The following is a 14,443-nucleotide window of genomic DNA, read 5'->3' as shown; positions in this document are numbered from 1 at the left end:
ATCCGACAATGTGGAAAATTACCCAGGTACATCCTATACACAAAATGCAAGACAAATCCAGCCCCGCCAATTCCTGTCCCATCAGTCTACTCTCAATCATTAGTAAAGTGCTGGAAGGTGTCACCAACAGTGCTGTCAAGCAGCACCTGCTCAGTAATAACCTGCTCAGTGATGCCCAGTTTGAGTTCCACCAGGGCCACTCAGCTCCTGACCTCATTACAGCCTTGGTTCAAACCTGGACAAAAGAGCTGAATTCTAGAGGGGAGGGAAGAGCCTTTGACATCAAGGCCACATTCAACCGAGTGTGGAATCAAGGAGCCCTGGCAAAACTGAAATCAATTGGTATCAAGGAGGCATAGGAAGATGGTTATGGTCACTTTAGGTCAGTAATCTCAGCTCCAGGACATCACTGCAGGAGTTCCTCAGGGTGGTGTCCTATGTCCAAGTATCTTCAGCTGCTTCATCAGTGACCTTCCCTCCATCATAAGGTCTGAAGTGGGGATGTTCACCGATGATTGCACAATGTTCAGTACCACTGTTGGCTCTCAGACACTGGAACAGTCCATGTTCAAATGCAACAAGATCTGGATAATATCCAGATTGTGCGCCACACAAATGCCAGACAATGTCTATCACTAATATGAGATAATCTAATCACCACTCCTTGACATTCAATGGCATCACCATCACTGGATCCCCCAGTATCACATCCTGGAGTGTGATACTATCAGTGACCAGAAACTGAACTGGATTCACCACATAAATTCAGTGGTGACAAGAGCAGATCAGAGGCTAGGAACACTGCAGCAAGTAACTCATCTGACTCCCCAGAGCCTGTCCACCATCTACAAGGCACAGGTCAGGGATCTGATGGAATACTTCCCACTTGGGTGCAGATCCAACGACATTCAAGAGGTTTGACACTGTCCAGGACAAAGCAGACCGCTTGATTGGCACCACATCCACAAGCATCCATTCCCTCCACCACCGATGCTCAGTAGCAGCAGTCTGTACTATCTACAAGATGCACTGCAGCAGTTCACCATAGATCCTTTTTCTGGGGGTGGTGGAGGGGTGGAGTTCAGAACTAGAGGGCATAGGTTTAGGGTGCGAGGGGAAAGATATCAAAGGGACCTAAGGGGCAACTTTTTCACGCAGAGCCCTAACACTATGGGCAATTTAACATGGCCAATTCACCTAACCTGCACATCTTTGGACTGTGGGAGGCAACCAGAGCACCCGGAGGAAACCCACGCAGACACGGGGAGAATGTGCAAACTTCACACAGATATTCATCTGAGGCAGGAATTGAACCCGGGTCCCTTTTGCTGTGAGGCAGCAGTGCTAACCACTGAGCCACCGTGCTGCCCCATCCGTGGATGTGAAGACCAAGGTCCCTCTGACCTTCAGCACTGTCCAGGGTCCCACCAGTCCATGTGTATGGAATGAGCTGCCAGAGGAAGTGGTGGAGGCTGGTACAATTGCAACATTCAAAAGGCATCTGGATGGATATATGAATGGGAAGGGTTTGGAGGGATATGGGCTGGGTGCTGGCTGGTGGGACTAGATTGGGTTGGGATATCTGGTCGGCATGGACATGTTGAACCGAAGGGTCTGTTTCCACGCTGTACAACTCTATGACTCTATGACAGCACCTTCCAAACCCACAACCACTTACATCTAGAAGGACAAGGGCAGCAGATACATGGGAACATCACACCCTGCCAGTTCGCCTCCAAGTCACTCACCATCCTGACTTCGAAATATGTCACCATTCCTTCAACGTCAAAATCCTGGAATTCCCTCTCTAACTGGTCTCCTTGTGGTTCTACCTACAGCACACGGACTGCAGTGGTTCAAGTAAGCAGCTCACCATCACCCTCTCAAGGGGGCAACTAGGGACGGCAATAAATGCCAGAGGTGCCCACATCCCATGAAGCAATAAACAAACATAAAGCTGGAAAATGGCATTAATGTATTCAGCTTTTCGTTTACCAACTTCTAGTTGATAGGCCGAATGGCCTCCTTCAGAGCAAGAGAGTGTGGTGCTGGAAAAGCACAGCAGGTCAGGCAGCATCCGAGGAGCAGGAGAACCGATGTTTCGGGCATAAGCCCTTCATCAGGAATGAGCTTGGTCCTCACTTTCCTCTCCTTCAGAGCCATAACACTTTGGAATCTGCGTGAAGGTTCGCTCGACTTGAGTCTTGGGATAAAACAGTTGTCTTCTGGGGCTAGGGTGAGCAGATTGGACTTTACCACTGGAGGTCTGGAGAATGAGAGGTGATCTTACTGAAACCATTAAGCTCCTCAGGAGGCTCGACAGAGCAGAGGTTATGACAATGTTTCACCTCAAGGAGGAGATGAGAACTAGGGAGCATGGTTTAAAATCAAAGGGGGCTCCCATTTAGATTAAATTCCCTACAGTGCGGAAACAGGCCCTTTGGCCCAACAAGTCCACACTGACTCTCCGAAGAGTAACCCACCCAGATCTGTTTCCCTCTGACTAATGCACCTAACACTATGGGCAATTTAGCATGGCCAATTCACCTGACCTGCACATCTTTGGACTGTGGGAGGAAACCGGGGCAAATCCACGCAGACACGGGGAGAATGTGCAAACTCCACACAGACAGTCACCCGAGGCTGGAATTGAACCTGAGACCCTGGTGCTGGGAGGCAGCAGTGCTAACCACTGTTATCTCTCAGAGGGTTGTTAGTTTTGAGAGTTCTCTTCCATACAGAATAGTACAGGACGGGGCTTTGAATGTATTCAAGACTAAGTTAGACACATTTTTGATTGATGAGGTAGTCGGGGCTTGTGGAGGGGATAGATGGAATAAAGTGAACTAGAGTCCATAATCAGTTCAGTCACGATCTTACACAACCCGATGGCCTGGCTTGAAGGGTCAAAGGCCTACTCCTGCTCCAACATCTCATCCTGTTCAGAGAGTAGGATCTTATCAGTTTTACTCTGTGCCTAACACACACTGTACCTGCTTTCACAGTTCCATGGGATACTGTACAGGGAGTGTTAGTAATCCTGCTAACCAAATTGATTAAACCAGCACACCCCTCACATACAGAAAATCCATGTGATACCCTGAGAGAAAGTGAGGACTGTAGATGCTGGAGAGTCAGATTCGAAAGGTGTTGTGCTGGAAAAGCACAGCAAGTCAGGCAGCATCTGAGGAACAGGAAAGTCGACGCTTTGAGCATAAGCCCTTCATCATGTGATACCCCGCCAATTAGAATCAGCAGGTTCTTTCACCCAGCTCAGGAAACACCATTATATCATACAGAACACGTGACAGCAGCAACTCTGAACAACATGGAACAAAATCTTAAATGGAATGGGCCAAACTCAATCACTGAGTACAAAAACAAAACCAACTGAGCATGGGACAAATTACACCCCTCCCTGTGTCACACTCTGACACACCCCTCCCTGTCACACACTCTGACACACCCTTCCCAGTCACACACTCTGACACATCCTTCCCTGTCACACACTCTGACACATCCCTCCCAGTGACACACTCTGACACATCCCTCCCAGTGACACACTCTGACACATCCCTCCCAGTGACACACTCTGACACACCCTTTCAGTGTTACAATATGACACCCCCCCCTGACACACCCCTCCCAGTGTTACACTCTGACACACCCATCCCTGACACACTCTGACACACCCCTCCCAGACATACTCTGACACACCCCTCCCTGTGACACACTCTGACACACCCCTCTCAGTGACGCACTCTGGCACACCCCTCTCAGTGACACACTCTGACACATCCCTACCCTGTGATACACACTAACACACCCCTCCCTGTCACACTCTGACACACCCCTCCTGTGACACACTCTGACACACCCCTCCCTGTCACACTCTGACACACCCGCACCCTGTGACACACCCCTGCTAGTGTTACACTCTGACACACTCCTCCCTGTGACACACTCTGAAACACCCCTCCCTGACACACTCCTCCCAGTGACACACTCTGACACACCCCACCCTGTGACACACTCTGACACACCCCTCCCTGACACACCCCTCCCAGTGTTATACTCTCACACACCCCTCCCTCTCAAACACTCTGACACACCCCTCCCAGTGTTACACTCTGACACACCCCTCCTGTCTCACTCTGACACACCCCTCCCTGTGTTACATTCTGACACACCCCTCCCTGACACACTCTGACACACCCCTCCCTGTGACACACTCTGACTCACCCCCACCCTGTGACACACTCTGAAACACCCCTCCCAGTGACACACTCTGACACACCCCCACCCTGTGACACACTCTGACACACCTTACCCTGTCACACACTCTGACACACCCCTCCCAGTGTTACACTCTGATACACCCTTCCCTCTCACACCCCTCCCAGTGTTACACTCTGACACACCCCTCCCTGACACACACTGACACACCCCTCCCTGTGACACACTGACACACTCCCACCCTGTGACACACTCTGACACCCCACCCAGTGACACACTGCCACACTGCTCCCAGTGACACACTCTGACACAGCACTCCCAGTGACACATTTTGACACACCCCTCCCAGTGTCACACTCTGTCCCTGTGACACACTCTGACACACCCCTCCCTGACACACTCTGACACACCCCTCCCAGTCACACACTCTGACTCATCCCTCCCAGTGTTACACTCTGACAGACCCCTCCCATTGACACACTGACACACTGCTCCCAGTGACACACTCTGACACACCCCTCCCAGTGACACATTTTGACACACCCCTCCCAACGTCACACTCTGTCCCACCACTCCCAGTGACACACTTTGACACACCCCTCCCAGTGACACACTCTGACACACCCCTCCCTGTGACACACTCTGACACACCCCTCCCTGACACACTCTGATACACCCCCACCCTGTGACACACTCTGACAACCCCCACCCTGTGACACACCCTCCCTGACACACCCCTCCCAGTGTTACACTCTGACACACCCCTCCCAGTCACACACTCTGACACATCCTTCCCTGTCACACACTCTGACACATCCCTCCCAGTGACACACTCAGACACAACCCTCCCAGTGTTACACGCTGACACCCCCTCCCTGTGACACACTCTGACACACCCCCACCCTGTGACATACTCTGACACAGCCCTCCCAGTGACAATTCTGACACACCCCTCCCTGACACACCCCTCCCAGTGACACATTCTGACACACCTCTCCCTGACACATTCTGACACACCTCTCCCAGTGTTACACTCTGACACACCCCTCCCTGTGACACACTCTGACACACCCTTTCAGTGTTACAATATGACACACACCCTCTGACACACCCCTCCCAGTGTTACACTCTGACACACCCATCCCTGACACACTCTGACACACCCCTCCCAGACATACTCTGACACACCCCTCCCTGTGACACACTCTGACACACCCCTCTCAGTGACGCACTCTGGCACACCCCTCTCAGTGACACACTCTGGCACACCCCTCTCAGTGACACACTCTGACACATCCCTACCCTATAATACACACTAACACACCCCTCCCTGTCACACTCTGACACACCCGCACCCTGTGACACACCCCTGCCAGTGTTACACTCTGATACACCCTTCCCTCTCACACCCCTCCCAGTGTTACGCTCTGACACACCCCTCCCTGACACACACTGACACACCCCTCCCTGTGACACACTCTGACACACTCCCACCCTGTGACACACTCTGACACCCCACCCAGTGACACACTGCCACACTGCTCCCAGTGACACACTCTGACACAGCACTCCCAGTGACACATTTTGACACACCCCTCCCAGTGTCACACTCTGTCCCTGTGACACACTCTGACACACCCCTCCCTGACACACTCTGACACACCCCTCCCAGTCACACACTCTGACTCATCCCTCCCAGTGTTACACTCTGACAGACCCCTCCCATTGACACACTGACACACTGCTCCCAGTGACACACTCTGACACACCCCTCCCAGTGACACATTTTGACACACCCCTCCCAACGTCACACTCTGTCCCACCACTCCCAGTGACACACTTTGACACACCCCTCCCAGTGACACACTCTGACACACCCCTCCCTGTGACACACCCCCAACCTGTGACACACTCTGACACACCCCACCCTGACACACTCTGATACACCCCCACCCTGTGACACACTCTGACAACCCCCACCCTGTGACACACCCTCCCTGACACACCCCTCCCAGTGTTACACTCTGACACACCCCACCCTGTGACACACTCTGACACACCCCACCCTGACACATTCTGATACACCCCCACCCTGTGACACACCCCCACCCGATGACACACCCTCCCTGACACACCCCCACCCTGTGACACACTCTGACACACCCCTCCCTGTGACACACTCTGTCCCTGTGACACACTCTGACACACTCCTCCCAGTCACACACTCTGACTCCCCCCTCCCAGTGTTACACTCTGACAGACCCCTCCCAGTGACACATTTTGACACACCACTCCCAACGTCACACTCTGTCCCACCACTCCCAGTGACACACTTTGACACACCCCTCCCAGTGTCACACTCTGACACAGTCCTCCACATGACATACTCTGACATACACCCCTCCCAGTGACACACTCTGACACATCCCTCCCTGTGACACACCCCCAACCTTTGACACACTCTGACACACCCCTCCCTGACACACTCTGATACACCCCCACCCTGTGACACACCCTCCCTGACACACCCCTCCCAGTGTTACACTCTGACACACCCCCACCCTGTGACACACTGACACACCCCTCCCTGACACACTCTGATACACCCCTACCCTGTGACACACCCCCACCCTATGACACACCCTCCCTGACACACCCCCTCCCTGTGACACACTCTGACACACCCCCATCCTGTGACACACCCCTCCCTGACACATCCCTCCCTGTGACAGTGCCAGACACATTGCACCCTGCCTGTTGCCCCCCAGGTGAACACTGCTGTCCCTGTTTGCAGGGTAGGGGTGATGATGGTGAGGGGGGGTGAGGGGGTGTAATTGAGCTGCAGCCTCACCTCCTGCACCGCCAGCGGCCTGTGCCTGTGCCCCTGGTCCCGGGGACGGTAGCGCTGTCCTCCCGGGATCCTCACTCCCGCATCCCCCGCGGACACGGACACGGACACCGAGACCGCTCAATCTCCGCTGCTCCCGCCGAGCGCGCCCCCGGACAGAGGCTGCTGCAAAGCGCGTGCACGGCGCTGGTGGGAGCCGCGGGAACAGTAGAAGCGCGCGCGCCCGCACGGCGGTCTCCCTGACAACGCCCCGGTGATTGACAGGAGCCGGGAGATTGTTTATCGGTTGCTATGGAAACTGCCGGCAGTGATTGACAGGAGGCGCCACCCCCACCCCCTGCACCATCCCCCCACCCCCCAGCACCATTCCCCACCCCCTGCACCATTCCCCACCCCCTGCACCATACCTCCACCCCCCTGCACCATCTCCCCCACCCCCGGAACCATCCCCCCACCCCCCAGCACCATTCCCCACCCCCTGCACCATCCCCCCAACCCCCAGCACCATCCCCCCACCCCCTGCACCATTCCCCACCCCCTGCACCATCCCCCCACCCCCTGCACCACCTCCCCCACCCCCGGAACCATCCCCCCACTGCCCTGCACCATCCCCCACTCCCTGCACCATCCCCCCATCCCCCTGCACCTTCTCCCCACCCCACTGCACCATCTCCCCCCACACCTGCACCATACCCCCACCCCCTGCACCATCCCCTCACCCCTCTGCATCATCTCCCCACCCCACTGCACCATCTCCCCCCACCCCTGCACCCCCCACCTCCTGCACCAACCCCCAACCCCCTGCATCCCCAACCCCTGCACCATCCCCCCACCCCCTGCGCCCCACCCCCTGCACCATCCACCCCCACCACCTGCCCCCCACCCCTGCACCACCCCCCACCCCCACCCCCTGCACCATCCCCCCACCCCATGCACCATCTCCCCCACCCCTGCACCATTCCCCCACCCCGTGTACCTTCCCACCCACCCCTGCATCATCCACCCCACCCCCTGCACCATCCCCCACCCCTTGCGCCATATCCCCCACCCCTTCACCATCCCACCCAGCCCCCGCACCATCCATAACCACCGCCTGCACCATCCCCCCACCCCCCTGCACCATCTACCCCACCCCCCTGCACCATCTACCCTACCCCCTGCACCATCTACCCCACCCCCCTCGCACCATCCCCACACCATCTCCTCCACCTCCTGCACCATCTCCCCCACCCCCTTGCACCATCTACCCCACCCCCTGCACCATCCGCCCACCCCCCTGCACCACCACCCCCACCCCCCGCATCATCCCCCATCCTCTGCACTATCCCCCCAACCCCCTGCACCATCACCCCCCCACCCCTGCGTCATCTCCCACCCCCTGCACCACCACCCCCACCCCCGCACCATCCCCCATCCCCTGCACTATCCCCCCAACCCCCTGCACCAACACCCCCCCACCCCTGCGCCATCTCCCACCCCCTGCACCACCACCCCCACCCCCCGCACCATCCCCCACCCCTGCACTATCCCCCCAACCCCCTGCACCATCACCACCCCACCCCCTGCGCCATCCCCCCACCCCCCTGCACCATCACCCCCACCCCCCGCACCATACCCCACCCCCTGCACTATCCCCCCAACTCCCTGCACCATCACCCCCCACCCCCTGCGCCACCCCCTCATCCCCTGCACCCTCTCCCCCACCCCTCACCAACACCCCCTGCACCACCCCCCACCTTCTGCACTGACCCCGTTCCCTGCACCACCTCACAACCCCTGCCTCTGTGCTGTGTTAGTGTGGAGAATGCACTGCATGAACAGGCAACTATAGTAGATTCTGGAGTAACTGGATCAGGGAGAATTGGAATAATACTCCAAATTATATTTTAGCATTTCTGTGACGATGAAGGAAGCACTGGGTGAGGGGCCATATTGGACAGCCAGTAGAGCTGGCCTCTGTAACTCTCTGGATAAACACAGGCTGCCCACTGAAGGGAGACATTGAACCTCCCAGTCGAACCTCAGATACCAAGCAGCCCACGTTGAAATGCAGCAAGACCTGAAAATTATTGAGGTGAGGGATGGTGCCAGTGTAGCTGCGGAAGATGGACTGTTCCACATATCCAATGAAGAGGCAGGCATAGCTGGGGCCCATGCGGGTGCCCATGGCTACTCCTTTGGTTTGGAGGAAGTGGGAGGATTGGAATGAGAAGTTGTTAAGAGTGAGGACCAGTTCAGTCAGTTGAAGGAGGGTGTCAGTGGAAGGGTACTCGTTGGGTCGGCGGGAGAGGAAGAAGCGAAGGGCTTGGAGTCCTTTGTGATGGTGGATGGAAGTGTATAAGGACTGGATGTCCATGGTGAAGATAAGGTGTTGGGCGCTGGGGAAGAGAAAATCATGGAGGAAGTGGAGGGCATTGGTGGTGTTCTATAGAAGAATACAGCGCAGTACAGGCCCTTGGGCCCTCGATGTTGCGCCGATCCAAGCCCACCTAAACTACACTAACCCACTATCCTCCATATACCTATCCAATGCCCTCTTAAATGCCCATAAAGAGGGAGAGTCCACCACTGTTACTGGCAGGGCATTCCATGAACTAACGACTCGCTGAGTGAAGAACCTACCCCTAACATCAGTCCTATATCTACCCCCCCTTAATTTAAAGCTATGCCCCCTTGTAATACCCGACTCAATACGCGGGAAAAGGTTAATACTGTCGACCCTATCTAACCCCCTAATCATCTTGTACACCTCAATCAAGTCACCCCTAAACCTTCTTTTCTCTAGTGAAAACAGCCCCAAGTGCCTCAGTCTTTCCTCATACGATTTTCCTTCCATACCAGGCAACATCCTGGTAAACCTCCTCTGCACCCGTTCCAATGCCTCCACATCCTTCCTATAGTATGGCGACCAAAACTGCACACAATATTCCAGATGCGGCCGTACCAGAGTCTTATACAACTGCATCATGACCTCAGGACTCCGGAACTCAATTCCTCTACCAATAAAAGCCAGTACGCCATATGCCTTCCTCACCGCACTATTTACCTGGGTGGCAACTTTCAGAGATCTGTGTACATGGACACCAAGATCCCTCTGCTCATCCACACTACCAAGTATCCGACCATTAGCCCAGTACCCCATCTTTTTGTTATTCTTCCCAAAGTGAATCACCTCGCACTTAGCTACATTGAATTCCATCTGCCACCTTTCTGCCCAGCTCTGCAGCTTCTCTATATCCTGCTGTAACCTGCCACATGCTTCCTCACTGTCAAGCGAGGAACGTGTCCTGAACGTAGGTGGGGAGTTCTTGGACTAAGGGGGACAGGACAGTGTAGAGGTATGCAGAGATGAGTTCGGTGGGGCAGGAGCAGGCTGAGACAATGGGTCGGCCGGGGCAGTCAGGTTTGTGGATTTTGGGCAGGAGGTAGAAACGGGAGGTGCGGGGTTGTGGGACTATGAGATTGGAGGCGGTGGATGGGAGATCCCCTGAAGTGATGAGATTATGGATGGTCTGGGAGATGATGGTTTGGTGGTGGGAGGTGGGGTCATGGTCAAGGGGGCAGTAGGAGGAGGTGTCCGCGAGTTGGTGTCTAGCTTCCGCGGTGTAAAGATCGGTGCGCACCGCTTCTTCCTCTCCCGCCGACCCAACCAGTACCTTTCCACTGACACCCTCCTTCGACTGACTGAACTGGTCCTCATTCTTAACAACTTCTCCTTCCAATCCTCCCATTTCCTCCAAACCAAAGGAGTAGCCATGGGCACCCGCATGGGCCCCAGCTATGCCTGCCTCTTCATCGGATATGTGGAATAGTCCATCTTCCACAGCTACACTGGCACCAACCCCCGCCTTTTCCTCCGCTATATTGATGACTGTATCGGCGCTACCCTCGTGCTCCCATGAGGAGGTTGAACAGTTCATCCGCTTTACTAACACCTTCCACCCCGACCTCAAATTTTCCTGGACCGTCTCAGACTCCTCCCTCCCCTTCCTAGACCTCTCCATTTCTATCTTGGGCGACCGACTCAACACAGACATTTACTACAAACCGACCGACTCCCACAGCTACCTAGATTACACCTCCTCCCACCCTGCCCCCTGTAAAAATGCCATCCCATATTCCCAATTCCTTCGCCTTCGCCGCATCTGCTCCCAGGAGGACCAAATCCACTACCGAACAACCCAGATGGCATCCTTCTTCAAAGACCGCAATTTCCCCTCAGACATGGTTGACGATGCTCTCCACCGCATCTCCTCCACTTCCCGCACCTCCGTCCTTGAACCCCGCCCCTCCAATCGCCACCAGGACAGAACCCTACTGGTCCTCACCTACCATCCCACCAACCTCTGGATACATCGTATCATCCTCCGTCATTTCCGCCACCTCCAAATGGACCCCACCACCAGCGATATATTTCCCTCCCCTCCCCTATTAGCATTCCGGAGAGACCATTCCCTCTGCGACTCCCTCGTCAGGTCCACACCCCCCACCAACCCAACCTCCACTCCCAGCACCTTCCCCTGCAACCGCAAGAAGTGCAAAACTTGCGCCCACACCTCCCCCCTCACCTCCCTCCAAGGCCCCAATGGATCCTTCCATATCCGCCACAAATTCACCTGCACCTCCACACACACATCCGCTGCACCCGATGTGGCCTCCTCTACATTGGGGAGATAGGCCGTCTACTTGCGGAACATTTCAGGGAACACCTCTGGGACACCCACACCAACCAATCCAACTGCCCCGTGGCTGAACATTTAACTCCCCCTCCCACTCCACCAAGGACATGCAGGTCCTTGGCCTCCTCCATCGCCAGACCCTGACCACACGACGCCTGGAGGAAGAGCGCCTCATCTTCCGCCTAGGAACCCTCCAACCACACAGGATGAATGTAGATTTCTCCAGCTTCCTCATTTCCCTCCCCCCCCCCCCCCCCCCCCCCCCCCACCTTATCTCAGTCCCAACCCCCGGATTCAGCACCGCCCTCTTGACTTGCAATCTTCTTCCCGACCTCTCCGCCCCCTCACCCTCACCTCCTTCCACCTATCGTATTCCTAGCGCCCCTCCCCCAAATTCCGCCCCCCCCCCACCTTTTATCTCAGCCCATTTGGCACACCAGCCTCATTCGTGAAGAAGGGCTTATGCCCGAAACGTCGATTCTCCTGCTCCTCGGATGCTGCCTAGCCTGCTGCGTGTTTCCAGCACCACAAATGTATCATGTGATTCAAATTGCATCTCTTGTTTTGAGGAGACTGTGAAATGAAACATCTGTACCACTTCCCCAACTGTGTAATACAGCTATAATTATTATCAGGGAGTGTCCTTCAGCTGCTTTCGACAATGACCTTCCCTCTATCAGAAGGTCAGAAGTACGCTGTTCGCTAATGATTGCACAATGTTCAGCAGCATTCGCAACTCCTCAGGTACTGAAGCAGTCCGTGTTCAAATGCAACAAGATCTGGACAATACCCAGATTTGGGCTGACAAGTGGCAAGTAACTTTCATGCCACACAAATGCCAGGCTATGACCATCTCCGATAAGAGACAATCGAACCATCACCCCTTTAATTCAATAGTGTTACCATCACTGAATACGCCCAATATCAACACCACTGACCAGTAATTCAGTTTGACTCATCACACAAACACAAGGCTATAAGAGTAGGTCAGAAGCCATGAATCTTGTCGTGGGTAACTCACCTCCTGACTCCCCAAAGCCTTTTGACCATCAACAAGGTACAAGTCAGGAGTGCGATGGAATACTCCCCACTTGCCTGGATTGGTGCAGCTCTAACGATACTCAAGAAGCTCGACACCATCCAGGACAAAGCAGTGTCACATCCACAAGCATTGTATCGATCATTAAGCTTTGCACAGTCAGGAATGAGAGATCCCATCCAGAGGGAGACACAGTATACAGTGAGTACAGAGTATATCGGGAATTTGGAGGCAACATGGAATTTGAATGGTAAATCTTTTGGGCACCTCTGGGTCCACTTTTTCAACCAAGACACCCACCCACCCACCTGCCTCCAACACACCCCATCCACCTGGATACCCTATGCTGGCCTATTACCCGCACTTGACCTCTTCATTTCAAATGGCCACCATGACATCGACTGCCTCAACCTGTCCACCCCCCTCACCCACTCCAAACCCTCGCCCTCATAACGCGCAGTCCTCCACTCCCTCCTCTCCAGCCCCGCACTGCCCAATTCCACCTTCTTCCCAAGATTCACAAACCTGACTGCCCCGGTCGACCCATTATCTCATCCTGCACCTGCCCCACTGAACTCCTCTCTTCCTACCTCAACAGCGTCCTGCCCCCTTAGTCCAGGAACTCCCTGTGACACCACCCATTCCCTTCACCTCCCCCAAGACTTTTGTTTCCCCGACCCCCAACATCTCATCTTCACCATCGACATCCAGTCCCTGTACACATCGATCTGCCATGACAAAGGCCTCCAAGCCCTCCATTTCTTCCTCTCACACCATCCCAACCAGTACCCTTCCACTGACACCCTCATCTGCCTGGCTGAACTGGTCCTCGCCCTCAACAACTTTTCCTTCCAATCCTCCCACTTCCTCCAAACCAAAGGGGTAGCCATGGTCACCCCGCATGGGCCCCAGCTATGCCTGCCTCTTCGTCGGTTACGTGGAACAGTCCGTCTTCCACAGTTACACCGGCTCCACCCCCCACCTGTTCCTCCGCTACATCGATGACTGTATCGGCGCCACCTCGTGCTCCCACAAGAAGATTGAACAGTTCATCAACTATACCAACACCTTCCACCCCGACCTCAAGTTCACCTGGATCATCTCTGCAACCTCCCTCCCCTTCCTGGACCTCTCCATCACTGTCTCCGGCGACAGACTAACCACAGACACATACTACAAGCCCACTGACTCCCACAGCTACCTAGATTACACCTCCTCCCACCTTACCTCCCTTATTGCAGGTCCTGGGCTTCCTCCACAGTGGGACCCTGCAACCACACGGAATGACTGCGGACTTCAACAGCTTCCTCATTTCCCCTCGCCTCCACATTATCCCAGTTCCAAGCCTCCAACTTGGCACCGCCCTCCTGACCTGTCCATCATCTTTCCCATCTATCCGTTCCACCCCCCCCTCTGACCTATCACCTTCTCCCCCACCTTCATCCACCTATCGCTTTCCCAGCTACCTTCCCCCAACCCCACTCCCCCTCCCAGTTATGTCTCAGCCCTGGCCCACAAGCCTCATTCCTGATGAAGGGCTTATACACGAAACATTGATTCTCCTGCTCCACGGATGCTGCCTGACCTGCTGCGCTTTTCCAGCACCACACTCTCAACTCTGATCTCCAGCATCTGCAGTCC

The 14,443-nt window shown here is 55.1% G+C and overlaps 1 protein-coding gene across 3 annotated transcripts in view; it reads right to left on the bottom strand.

Annotated features, from left to right (window-relative positions):
- Window positions 1-7,258, bottom strand: part of LOC122557058 (serine/threonine-protein kinase NIM1-like) — a 44,257-nt gene extending 36,999 nt beyond the window's left edge. For all 3 annotated transcript variants that reach the window (XM_087974815.1, XM_087974823.1, XM_087974808.1), the window contains exon 1: window positions 7,088-7,258. The gene's annotated coding sequence lies outside the window, so the exon portion shown is untranslated. The remainder of the gene's footprint in view (window positions 1-7,087) is intronic.
- Window positions 7,259-14,443: the final 7,185 nt, after the last annotated feature.

This window comes from Chiloscyllium plagiosum, unplaced genomic scaffold (assembly GCF_037043375.1).
Source record: "Chiloscyllium plagiosum isolate Xiang-an unplaced genomic scaffold, Cpla_swu_hap1 HiC_scaffold_2, whole genome shotgun sequence".
In the NCBI taxonomy this organism is placed as follows: Eukaryota; Metazoa; Chordata; class Chondrichthyes; order Orectolobiformes; family Hemiscylliidae; genus Chiloscyllium; species Chiloscyllium plagiosum.
Note: the sequence above shows the minus strand (reverse complement) of the source record. Positions and strands in the feature narration are given on the sequence as shown.